Source organism: Sinohyriopsis cumingii, chromosome 8, assembly GCF_028554795.1.
Source record: "Sinohyriopsis cumingii isolate HCF-2022 chromosome 8, ASM2855479v2, whole genome shotgun sequence".
NCBI classification, from domain to species: Eukaryota; Metazoa; Mollusca; class Bivalvia; order Unionida; family Unionidae; genus Sinohyriopsis; species Sinohyriopsis cumingii.
Genome location: NC_142968.1, coordinates 109,154,422 through 109,167,282, shown reverse-complemented (window position 1 = coordinate 109,167,282; position 12,861 = coordinate 109,154,422). Strand labels below are relative to the sequence as shown.

The following is a 12,861-nucleotide window of genomic DNA, read 5'->3' as shown; positions in this document are numbered from 1 at the left end:
GAATAAAAAAAACAAAACAAAATACATTCATACATTTATCTTACATGAAATTAGCAAGAAAATAAGTGCAAATAAATAGAAATAACACATATTAAGTTTGGTTTTTTATCTTCAAAGAGACGGATAAAGTGGGGACAAACTACAAGGTCACTGAGGGCAAATGGAAGAGGACTGAAAGCAGAAGGGAGAAAAGTACCCCTCTGTTTCTATCTAGCTGGAAAAAGGCATTGGTCAAATCAAACAAATCCTTCTCTTTTCAGTTCAATGCATTTATTTATATTATTCAAAGACAGCAAAATCCTCTCGTATTGTTCTGACAGCACTTGTATTTACATAACGGTCAAGAACTTAGAACCAGTATATATCTTTATCTACCTTGTCGACACGTTGTTTTATTGCGGCAGACAAGGAATAATGTTTTAATAAGGAACATTGGGTTTGTTGATCTTCACAATATTAACATAATAAAACCCGTCCTAAGTAAACCTTTCAAAACCGTACAATTTTATGTCTCAGACTTTGACAGTCTCTAAACCCGTTATACGTCAAAGCTCGGGGCACAAAAGAAGAAGAGATTTAGCCGTTTCACCAAGTAAGAAAACGCGATACACCTGGAAAGTCCGTTCAAAAGCCGGGGTGTATTATTACATCCGAGTCAATAAGCCTTTCCAACCAGAAACTATAATCGATGATTCAAAATAATAGAGACGATCAACCTCGCTACAGAAAAATGTGTAACACTGTCCAACATACCCTAGCAGTCTAAAAGAGGGTCAGTATTACTAAGGTGTGGTCTTACAAAACTTCCCGACCATTCAGATGGGATAAAGAAAGGCTGAATTACTTGCTTTCCAACATTATCTTTTGAATATAAGTGAGATGGCACAGATCTGAGCTTGCATAAAATATATTATTTGCTGGAGACCTATACAACGGATCCTCATGTTATAGTTAGCTTGTACAACAGGGAGAGTAATCACTTGCCACAGGTAGGTTAGCATTTTCTAGTCATCGTATTTTAGCTTGTCGTCTGACCCCGATAACTCTCTCTCTCTCTCTCTCTCTCTCTCTCTCTCTCTCTATATATATATATATATATATATATATATATATATATATATATATATATATATATATATATATATATATATATATATATATATTCTTCCTTAAGTGTTAAATTGTCTTTGAAGGGATGTGCTTTACACATAAATATTACACTTCTATATGACAATATTAGCGAATTATATTTCGGAGCATGCACGGGGTACAACTTACCAAACAACAACGTACGAAAAGTTGCGTCTAATTTTCATTGTTGACGAAAACGCTTCAACGGTTCAAACATCATCCTCCGACAGACACCTGTATTGGCTCCGTAACTGGGTCTCAGTGGAAGGATAACCTACATAGCAGGGTTGAAGCTTGTTGAGATGGAGAGGAGGTCGATAAGATATCGATCTTGGAGGGTATCGATATTTTCCAGATCGCTGCAACTACCTTGTAAAACTGTAAAGCACAATTAACTTGTCACACGAGTATGGACAGGTAGGTGTTTTATGGGTACACAAACAGTGCCGGTATGGAATCCATAATAATTTATTTTCTTCCTAAGATAGTCTTGAGTGATCAAATACATATAACTTTGTTCGGATGAAAGCTTTATATAATTCCTACGAGGGGCTAAATATCTGGAGGGTGAATTAGTAAAGTCCATAGGTAGTGATGAGTTCAGTACTGAATGTTTACCGAGTCACCTTTCTAAAACTATTTATTCTACGTTGGATCCAAGTGCTTGGAGTTGTTGGATTCCCACAGGTAAGAATGTAGTCACTGTTATACTTGGAAAGTGTGTTAAGCTTTTAAACAAAAATTGCAATCTAGAATTAGGCCAGTTTAAGTCTGGTAACAGTGTTGTTTCAATCTCCGTGCTGTTTAATTGGATGGCATTAATAATTTAGCTGACATTATATTTCCTCACATACCTTTTAATATGTAAATACATACCATATTAGTCTGAGACCTGTATAATTGGTTCTTGGGTTAAAATCAGCTTTCTCACCTGGAGAGATGGTAATCTTCATGTGTGGATAAAGATGTCCTTTTTGTGTGACTTAATCTCTTCCTCCTTTTTCGTACTAGAAGGGATCAACCATACTATCTCATCACACCCAAACGCCGTGAGATAACACAATTACTTACGCTTTGGAAAAGTCAGAGGATAACAGCATGTTAAACCTTTGAATAAATTGTAACGCCTTTCAAAATGAATGAACACAGCACATTATCTGAAAGTTACCAGTTTGTTTGCTTTGGTGCAGTTGAAAGTTGAATAATTCCTACGGGTCAGGTTATAGGGCAATAAAACGTACAAACCTGGCTTGCAGTTGTTAAGATGGGGAAATGACGATGTTTGACAATCAATATATTCCTGATCAGAACAGGTACCAAGTAAACTATAAACATATTCAGTTTATCACACCTGTATCGACAGGTAGTTGTTTGTGGGTGCAGCGCAAATACGGGTGTGGAATATAAATTAGCTTGTTTTCTTGGTAAGACGTAGCACATAGATGACTTTGATGAAAGCCTTGTGTAATACTAATAAGGGACTGAGTAACGAGTATTGATGCAAACTGGATCGAATGAAATTCTGTCAATTGATGTTCTGTATACGATTCTAACAAAGAAAACAATTTGTTACTGTAGACTAGAATCATTTGTCTTGAATTGCTTGGATATCAACTAGGTAAGTTTCCACACACTTGTATTGTTTGAAACTTTAATCTTCTCGAACTGAAAGCTACACATCGTAATATTTTAAGTAGATTGTTTTAGTGTTTGTGCCCATCCTCTATCGAATATCTAAATTAATGTTGTTGGTATAAACAAATGACTCAAGAGGATAGTGTAGTTTGTTGTATCTACCTATCTGTCTTTTCGCATCGCTTTCTATGACACTTGCTCCTTACAATTTTTACATGCATTTTCACCCAGCTTCCTAAACATTATATTCCATTTTCCTTTACAGGTTTAATTGTTCTAGATATAGTCGAATTTCCAAACACAGAGGATTAATTGTGCGAGATAAAGTCAAATTACTAATCAGGTCGAGTTTTAGTTGTACTAGATAAAGTCAAATTACTAATCAGGTAGGGTTTTAATTGAAATAGATAAAGTCAAATTACCAAAACATGTTTTTCTCAGATTCTGAACATTGTTCATATTTTTCTTCTTTCGAAAACTATGTCAACTTATGGTCATGAACAAGAAAATAACATACAACGATGACCGCAGAGCACGCTATATTTAATATGTTAACAATATTCTATACTGGAACAATATATTTTTGTTCATGTTTTTTCCTTTATATTCAAATATATTTGTGCAAAACTTACGAATTTACGTGCATACTTAGCTGTCCGGGTGACCGAGTGGTATAAGGCGCTCACCTCTATTTGTGTGGGTTTGAGTCTCAGACTCGGTCAAGCGTGGATATGTGAGAGTAGCTTCACCTGGGTCGGTGGTTCTTCTGTGGATTTATATGGGTTCTTCCTCATTCAGATATACTGTCCGCCATGTATAGCCTATCGTGTGCTGAAAAAAAAAACTACATCTACATACTTCCTGGTTAGAGTTGTAGCTTGCTGTCAAACTGTCAAACTACATCTCCTCACCGTCTTTGATTACACTATTCAGTTGCGAAACCATATATTCTCATTCATACTTTGTTTTTAATATTCCAACATGTTTGTATGAAACTCGGCCATTTATGTTCACACTTCCTGGTTACATTGTTCACTTATATGAGCATTGGGAAACTTCATGTAATCCAGCCTGTCTTAATAAGCCACCTCGGGGAAAATAGCGAACCATAACTCTAAACTTGGGTGGTTGATTTTTATTTCTACAACAGTAGGGTTAGCGGGACTCTTAAAAAATTCGAGGAGTAGGACAAATTATTGCTAAATAAAGGTTACTTATTTTAGGCAAGTTTGACTCTACTTTGTCCTTGTCCAGTGGCTTATCAAGAAATTCTACCCAACCACCCCGGCTGCAAAACGTAATCTTGACCTTATCTCAATAAAAAAAAAACTTATTGTAATTTCAGGTCTTCAGTAGACCCCCACCCTCCAATTATTTTATTGTAATTCTTTAGTGCCCACCCCCACCTCCCTCTGGCGCAGTTGCGCGGATTCCTTGGGAGGTTGATAAGCCACTGCGCGTGTCACTTAACATCTACTTTTTACTGAGAGAATTCTTTAAGGTGGCGCTCACCAGATAATATGTACTTTTGAGAGAGTGACGTATGTAAGGTGAAGTAGTTCGCATTTAAAACATGCACAGTGGAGAGAATGTTTGCATACCTCTATGCTACATTAATGTAATGTGGATGATATTTCTTTTGGATATTGTACTTTTGGAAATTTTACATGATTTAAGCACACTGCTAACTAAAATGACTGCTCCCTTGTGTTAAAAAATCAGTCTGAATTAGTCTAAAGTACACTATACATAGCAGCTATTAAAATAGGGAAAATGAATTTTGCCAGACTAGACAATAACAGCGTCTGAAAGTGCAATGAATGAATTACCAAATATATAAAATGTAAAAAAAGTTTTCGGCTCTTTTTTTATACAATTGACCTCTGAAGTTCAGGAAGTGAAAATGACCAAGTAGAGCTAGCACTTTTTTGAAAGGTGCACATTTGAAGTAAGGCCAAGCTGTATACTCTATAACCCATAGTACACCCATCAATCATACACCAAAATAAAGGGAATTAAAGGTTCTTTGCATTATACCTAAGATATACAAGGTCTTTTTTAAATAGCCAGTATAACCAGTGAGGAAAGCCGGGGACATTCTTTTTCTTTAAATTCCTAACCCTATGCAAAATGCGAAACTGTATAGCGCCACCTAAAGTTATTATTCTGTGGAGTGTATTTTGATCTGCATAAATATACAACAAACAATATATGATGGCCACCGTGCACAGTCATTTGTGACTACAGTTGAAATAATAACTTACATGGAACGGATGTCATCGGTCGATTATATATTTACGACAAATGGTAGCATCATTAGCTGATCGCAAACATTATATATTTACGACAAATGGTAGGATCATTAGCTGATCGCATACAAAAACAACAGTAACATGCAAATCTTTTAATAGACTTTAAAACAAGACTATCATGCCAGCTGTGACTTCATGTCAAAAATACTCGTTTGTAATTTGTAATATTTCCAAGTATCATTAACTTGCAGACTGTTTAGTCGTTTGGCCCATTTTCAATGTTCAAATTGATAAATATATATTTTATTAAGAAAGTAGCGAACCAATTATCCGTTAAATTTATTTCCTTATTTGAATAATGACAACGATTTCAAATAATAGCAATGATCTAAGGAAATCTTTGTGTTGGGATTTTAATTGGTCTAGATTTTATTGTAAAAAACAGTCGGGTGAGAAAACTACTTGGAAATAAACCTTTAATAATGGCAGTGGCGTCGCTGGGGTGGGGGTGCAGGGGGTGCGGACCGCACTGGGTGACACCATCTCAGAGGGATGACACCAAAATGAAAAATTGCAAATTTTACAGAGCACACGCTGCTCGGTCTAGTCGGATTTCATAAGCGGATAACCGATCATAGTTAAATACATGACTAGCAGGCACAGCAGTGGCGTCGCTAGGGGGATGCGGGGGGTGCGGACTGCACCGGGTGACACCATCAGAGGGGGTGACACCAAAATGACATTACTAAGGATTCTGCATGGTCTGTTACGGAAGGAGGACCATGGGGGTGACAACATGAGCTACCGCACTGGGTGACACCAACCCGAGTGACGCCACTGAATAATGGTCTTGTTGTACACAAATATAAGACACGCTCTGTATTAATGACACACAGTTTTAATACTGAGGTTATTATGCTTTAGAGATAAAGTTGAAACAAAGTACATTAAATACTGGAAACGAAAAGGTCGTTCTTACATAGGAGTTTTATTCCTGACATCCAAAACTAATTCCTATAACTTATGCAAAATATATCAGTAAATGCGACAGGTGCCCAAAACTAAAGTGGAATTATTAATTTCTCCTCTCAAGCCTAGTATCACTGTGTATCATTGGGAGGTGTGTGTCGATGCATGAATGTAACACGTATAAGTTTAATGCAATAAAAAAAAATACCATTTTCGTTACTTGTAGCAATTAGTATATTACTACTCATAAAATTGATTGCGAAGATTACAATGTAATATTTCAGCATAAACAACTAAGCGAGATCATGTTTTTATAATCGAAATGTCTTATGCTACGTGTTTAGGCTCTAAGAAACAGTAACAAAAGAAAGAGTGAAAACAACAAGCTTTGAAAAAATAACAAATAATTTATTTCCCTGGAAAAAATAGAAGAAAAAATAGAAAAAAATAAAAACTTACGAATTAAATTTTAGAAGTCCTAGTAATGAAATGTTCTAATGAATTCAAGTTCGAGTCCCGACGAAAAATCCAGAATGGAAGGCGATGGCGTATACTGTAGTCAGTATAGTGTTGTAGTGTCTACAGTTCTTTGTTACTCCACAGACAATAATATTCCGCTGTTTAAATTTCATATTAAAAATTAAATAAATGTCTTTGTCTAAAAATTATGTATGAGTACTCAAATATTTCCAGGATCTTTTAGAATCCAAATAATTTTAATAAAAATTAAAATAGAACTTCAAACTGGTCACAACGAAACGAATACCTTACGTGCCAATGTTTTGAAGCCCGGCCAAGATTATTTCTCTATAGATAAAGGTTATACAGACAAATAATGCACAAAACAGATATTCGTATGAGGGTCACATGATCAAATTACATAATGGTTTAGCAAGTATCTACACATCTAAGGTCACGTATTCCAGTACAGCCTCGATTTCACTATTATCAATCACACATCAAAAATGAATTTAAAATAAAAAGTAGTTTACTTGATTATCAATCAAGGCCAGGAACTAGGTCATCAAAAGATACAAAGTTCGGTGTTTACGATTAAACAGTCTGGTCAAACTAACTTCTGGAAAATATAAAATTCCTAGTAAACAAAATTACATTACTTTTATGGCATGTAATGAAATTAAAAATAAAAAGATCTTAAAACTTACAACAATTAAATTAAATCAAATATACATAACAAATGTCAAAGGTTACATTGCGCATCAAAAATTCGCGTGGTACGAGATATTAGACTGAAAGAAAACAAAGACTGCTCTGTTATCGGAGCGCAATCCTTTCTGTGGGAAACTTCTACAGCCTTCCAAGAGGTTATTTGTGTGTGTTTTGCCAACAGCGTCATTAGCTTTCAGGTGGTACTTCGAAGCTAAATGAATGAGGGCCATAAATATTTGACATTATCAACTACATGCAGTGGTATTTAAATTTAATTTCATCCACCAACGATTTCTGCCAAGATTGTATATGTTTTCTTAATCCTGTTTTATTTTTTTGTAACCCAGGTTAGATGTACTGAACCGTTTGCTAAGTGAACATACAATACGTGCAGAGCGAGAAAATTAACTGATTATTTAATCATTCAATGTTCAAATCAATCTTCTTTTCAGGTAAGATATTGTAAAACAGCACGAGCATGATCGTAGCAAAAGATGAACTTGATTGTGTATTCAAGCACATATCAAATCATAAAGAAAAATATACAAAATAGTTATATTGACGTAATCAGCTAGTTCATAACTTAGGGAAAAGTATCTTCTATTACGAATCGTTGTTGTTGTTGTTGTGGGGTTTACATGGCGGCCAGTATTAATGGTGGAGGAAGAACCCGGGAAAACCCGGGAAAGAACCACCGACCCACGAGAAGCTACTGGCAAGCTTTCTCACATACCCACATTGGCCGAACCCGAGACTCGAACCCACGCAGACAGAGGTGAGATGGTAGTGATCCGTAACGGTGAGCGCTTTAGACCACTCGGCCACTCGGGGCCCCATTACGAATCGTGTCAGAAAGCTAAAAGAATGATTCGAAATACAACGTTTGAGTATGAAAGCTGAAACGTCAAACTCAGCAGATTCCGAAATAACCGCGTATGATGAAATATCAAAGTTAGCGTTCTGATGATTCCAAAATAGCCTCATGTCATGAAATGTCAATGGCTGTGTTCTGGGGACTGCAAAAATAGTCTTGTATGATGAAATATCAATGTCTGCGTTCTGGGAACTATAAAAATAGCCTTATATAATGAAATATCAAAGTCTGTGTTCTGAGGACTCCAAAAAATATCCTTATATGATGAAATATCAAAGTCAGCATTTTATAACATTAACAACTTTCAGTGGGGTTTTCCCTTTCATATCTCAGTACACGAGTAAAAATACTCATCAAGACAATGTAGCCTTGTTTACCGGTTTTATTAATATACAGCTATCTTTGTTGAAACATTGCCTTAGAAATAAATTATATGAATCCATTAACACTTTACTTCTGAGGAAACAGATTTCAAACTAATGCGTAAAATCGGATGCATTCAGCTAATTAGATTTTTACGATTAGAGATGCATTTATCATCTCAGCATGATCAGTATGCATCCATTTTTAATTCGCAGCTCAATCATCAACATCTTGAATTTGGTTTAAGATACGATACAAACCCATCAAAAGGTTTCCTTGAATTAAACAAATTTTACAATCGAGCTTTAGTCTATGAAATAAAATAAGTCGATTTTGAAACTAATTTTTTATTACAGCAACTTGGCCAGCGTATGATGAACCAACCACCCACCCCCAGCCCTTTTACCATCATAAAGGAACAACTTAGCGACACAGTTTACATCTTACATATCGTATACAAATTTATACAACCCCATTAATTATGAAGAAAGATATTATATTGGGAATAAAGTTAAACATGCGATTCATGCGAGTTTAAAAATCAATTCTTTCCAAAGGAATTTCGACCTGTTAATACAACTTCGTCTCTCATTAGTTTTCAACTGGACCATGATATTACAGGAGTCATATGTCTCCCGGAGCACGAGGAAAGACAATGGTATGGCCGGAGTTTATAAAGTAATTTCCGAGTGTTTCCGCAAACGTTTACATGCTACATGCCGTGTATTGTCGTTATTCTCTTATGATCAGTAGTCAATAGTTTCAATATGTCATTCTTCACGCTCTGTTGACATAAAAATTGGATCACTAAAGCCTTAAATATCCATTGTTAAGGGCAAGTTACTGGAAGCGCCCGGCTCGACCTATTGCCTTTTTCAGTTATCACATACTCTTGCCCCTATGACGACAAAATGGCACATGCGCTCCCATTTGTTCAAAACATCCGCTTTGTCGTATTATTGTCGTCTGCAACTCGCGTTAGCAAACCTATGAGTCCTCACACATTTATTGACATATGCATAAACTTTCCTTGTAAGATTCGTAATTTAGACAAATTCATAAACTATAGGTACGTAAAATAGGTACATAACTGGTAGAGTGATCCTATTATCATGCTACAATTGATCCTTATGTTTAATTCTCCCTTGATCACATTTAGCGAACAAGATACAAGTTACTAATTATATGGAAATATAGGAACAAGCCTGGAAATTGGCGAACCTAAAATAGAGTATATATGGGTTTGGCTGACCAGGATTAGTTAATAATGTAATTTATATTTTAGGAAAAAGAATCGTTTGAGAGCTTATCCTAGTTGTAACTGAAAAAAATAGAGACATTGTTTTATTGATGGAATTTCAGTCCTTTAACAGTCTTGAGTTGGAACACACATTAATAAAATTAGTACATGACTCTTTAGTGCGGAATTGAAAGCACATGGTTCAAACACATGCAGGTTCAGAAAATGCCGTGGCTCATATCCTTTCCTCTACACAGAAGCTGACATACAGGTTTCATCTATGCTAATAAATATAGGTTTGATCATGAGCACTCAGAAATTTAAGTTATTGAATTTTTAATATCATGGTGTTTGCATATGTTTACTATGGGAATTGAATTAGTACTGTGAGTCCAACATCCCATTTATGCATACAGTTTCCGAATGTAATCCAGGAAGTGCAAGAAAATGTACGCTATGTGAACGTTTTGGGCCAGACCAGTTAAAGTGTTGGGGTTTTTCTTCCAGATTTCCAAAATTTCAAAAGGCCCTCGCTTTCTTCAAAAGGGCACCACATTAAAAGTCTATGTTTCTGTTTATTCAAAGTGTGCATAATATCCAATAAACGTGCGCAAGAATAAAACGATAGTCCAATTTCAAGAGACTTTACGTGTGTGTGTGTGTGTACTTTTTATAGCGGGGGTGGGGGGGGTCAGGACACCATCGACTCCCCCCACACACACACACTAAACTGAGGTACTTTCATGAAAAATTTTCGCACCATATATAATTTGGTCAGTTGTTTACCAAGTCAAACAGGAAGTTAGTTTTCAGCTGTATACCTCCTGCAGATAAAAAAAAAAAATAATAATCCTTCACTCTTGTTGTAATCTGGGCAAGTATCACTTTACAGGGTAAATGAGGAATGTTGCAATTTGGGAAAGTATCACTTTGCAGGTAAATGAGAAAAGGGGCTTGGTTAACAAGCGACAAAAAGTAGGAATGCATATGGATGAGCGGTACCCAGATTAATTGATTAAGGGATTGTTTTGCCTTCAATATTAGTTGATGAATTGGTAAATAAGGAGGTAAATTATGTACAGACTCGTTACATTCTTTAGAAGCCCGTTTGCAAAAGAATTCAACTTGTACTGACTTGTCCTGGTAGAGTTATGAACTCGTCAAGGACTACTGGAAATGAATAATTCAGTACAAGTTGGTGGAGATGGTACTCTGTGAAGAAATGGCTCAAATTGATGACAATAAAGGATGTCCCATTTCTCTCAGTTAAGTATCATGCAACATCTAGCAGTGAGCGTATGAAAGAACATCTTCGCTAGCCAAGGTTTCGATGTAATAACCCTATCTACACCTTGGCGTATCGAGCAGATATGTCTGTGCTTCGGGTCTGTGAATTTCATTGGATGCGGCGACAATTATGATGTTCAAATTTTAACACTGTTATTACATGAGCGAGACAAGGGGAACACACAACTTGAATGAACTGATAAGTAACCAATTTTCTGGTGCCGGTCCGTGTTTGCATAAATATCTTTCACTCAGATACATCTTTAATGGCTTCCCTCTAGTACATAGTTTTATTTTCGATGTTAAACTTCCAAGGTATCATTTTAGGTCAATTTCCCCCACCATTTTTGACCGATGTACAATGCATCACGTTATTGGTTAGTTGCCATTACATACTAAGGGAGGCAACTCATGAAATCCAATAGATGTCGCTAGGACAAAGTACCAATATATCTGTTCGATCCGCCAAGGTGTAGATAGGGTTATTATATCGGAACCTTGGCTAGCGAAAATGGTGAAAGAATAACTTATATACATTTTTGTCTACCGGCTTTGATGCAGTGTATTGCAATATGGAGTCTGTACGTTGTGAAAAAGAAATGGCATTGACACTTATGAACATCCCATTTAGTGGCAAAGGGAGGTAGATTTTGTATAAAACTTGGAGAAAATTGAACATGAACTGTTTTTCTGCACACATTGTTTGGAAACAAAATGGATTTTTGTCAGTCAATCCTGAACAAACTTGGCCGGCCGTATTTCCTTAAAACAAAGGTACGGATGTCTGTAATGTCCAATAGCAGCATTTTATGATGAAGTCAAAGAGACAATTGTACATGTATTTTATTAATAATAATAATTACCAAATTTTTATTGACAATCTGATGGTTCCCAAAATACACTGTCTGGACTATTTCTGCTCATATGTATTTATGTACATGCTGTACATCTATTTATTCTATCACAAATTGGCGATCTAGTTTTCTATACTGTATTAGTTATTTGAGTCTTGAGTTCAAATCTCTGACCACGTTCTCGGTATCCCTGCAATGGGTTCAATAAAAATTCTACGAAATGTAAGAATTTGATCTAATATTTTCCTTTTATGTAGACCACCAGCTATATTAAGCTGCCTCATTGCATCCTACTTTCTAAAACACTCCATGTATTTGCAGATGACTACCCTGTAAAACTATTTTACCCTTTGTTCAAATGCTTCACACAAAACAATATCGATAACTGTTTATCAAAAATACCGAAAAATGTTACTAAATCACCACTAATATGGATAATTAATTTTACGAATAAGTGTCAACTCTTTTCATAAACATGGCAAATTCAGTACATCGTAGAACTGACAGAAAAGCACATCTCTCTCTCTCTCTCTCTTTCATATATATATATATATATATATATATATATATATATATATATATATATATATATATATATATATATATATATATATATATATATATATATATATATATATACATACATATATACATACATATATATATACATATATATATATATATATATATATATATATATATATATATACATACATATATATATATATACATACATACATGTATACATACATATATACATATATATATATACATATATATATATATATATATATATATATATATATATATATATATATATATATATATATATATATATATATATATATATATATATATATATGTTTAGTTAGGATAAATAACTTATGGCAAGTACTTTTCACTGTCTTTTGACCGGTATTAAGAAGGAAGGACTGCTAATACCCATTGATATAACCTTGGGCGGATTGACATTTACATTAAGTAGTATGTACTGTGAAATAAGTGAAGAAAAGAGAAGTGAAACGTAACAAGCGAATTAGTCATTTCATAGCATGTATTTCATGAATGTTTATGAATTGTCTTCGC

General features: G+C 35.0%; 1 protein-coding gene across 4 annotated transcripts in view; it reads left to right on the top strand.

Moving 5' to 3' along the window:
- Window positions 1-270: 270 nt before the first annotated feature.
- Window positions 271-12,861, top strand: part of LOC149794358 (E3 ubiquitin-protein ligase TRIM45-like) — a 56,316-nt gene continuing 43,725 nt past the window's right edge. The window contains exon 1 of one of the 4 annotated variants that reach the window (XM_089968519.1): window positions 271-989. The gene's annotated coding sequence lies outside the window, so the exon portion shown is untranslated. Of the gene's footprint in view, window positions 990-1,199; window positions 1,549-1,584; window positions 1,819-1,878; window positions 2,750-12,861 lie in introns of those variants that run through there. The other 3 variants (XM_089968521.1, XM_089968520.1, XM_089968518.1) reach the window with 3 other exon arrangements.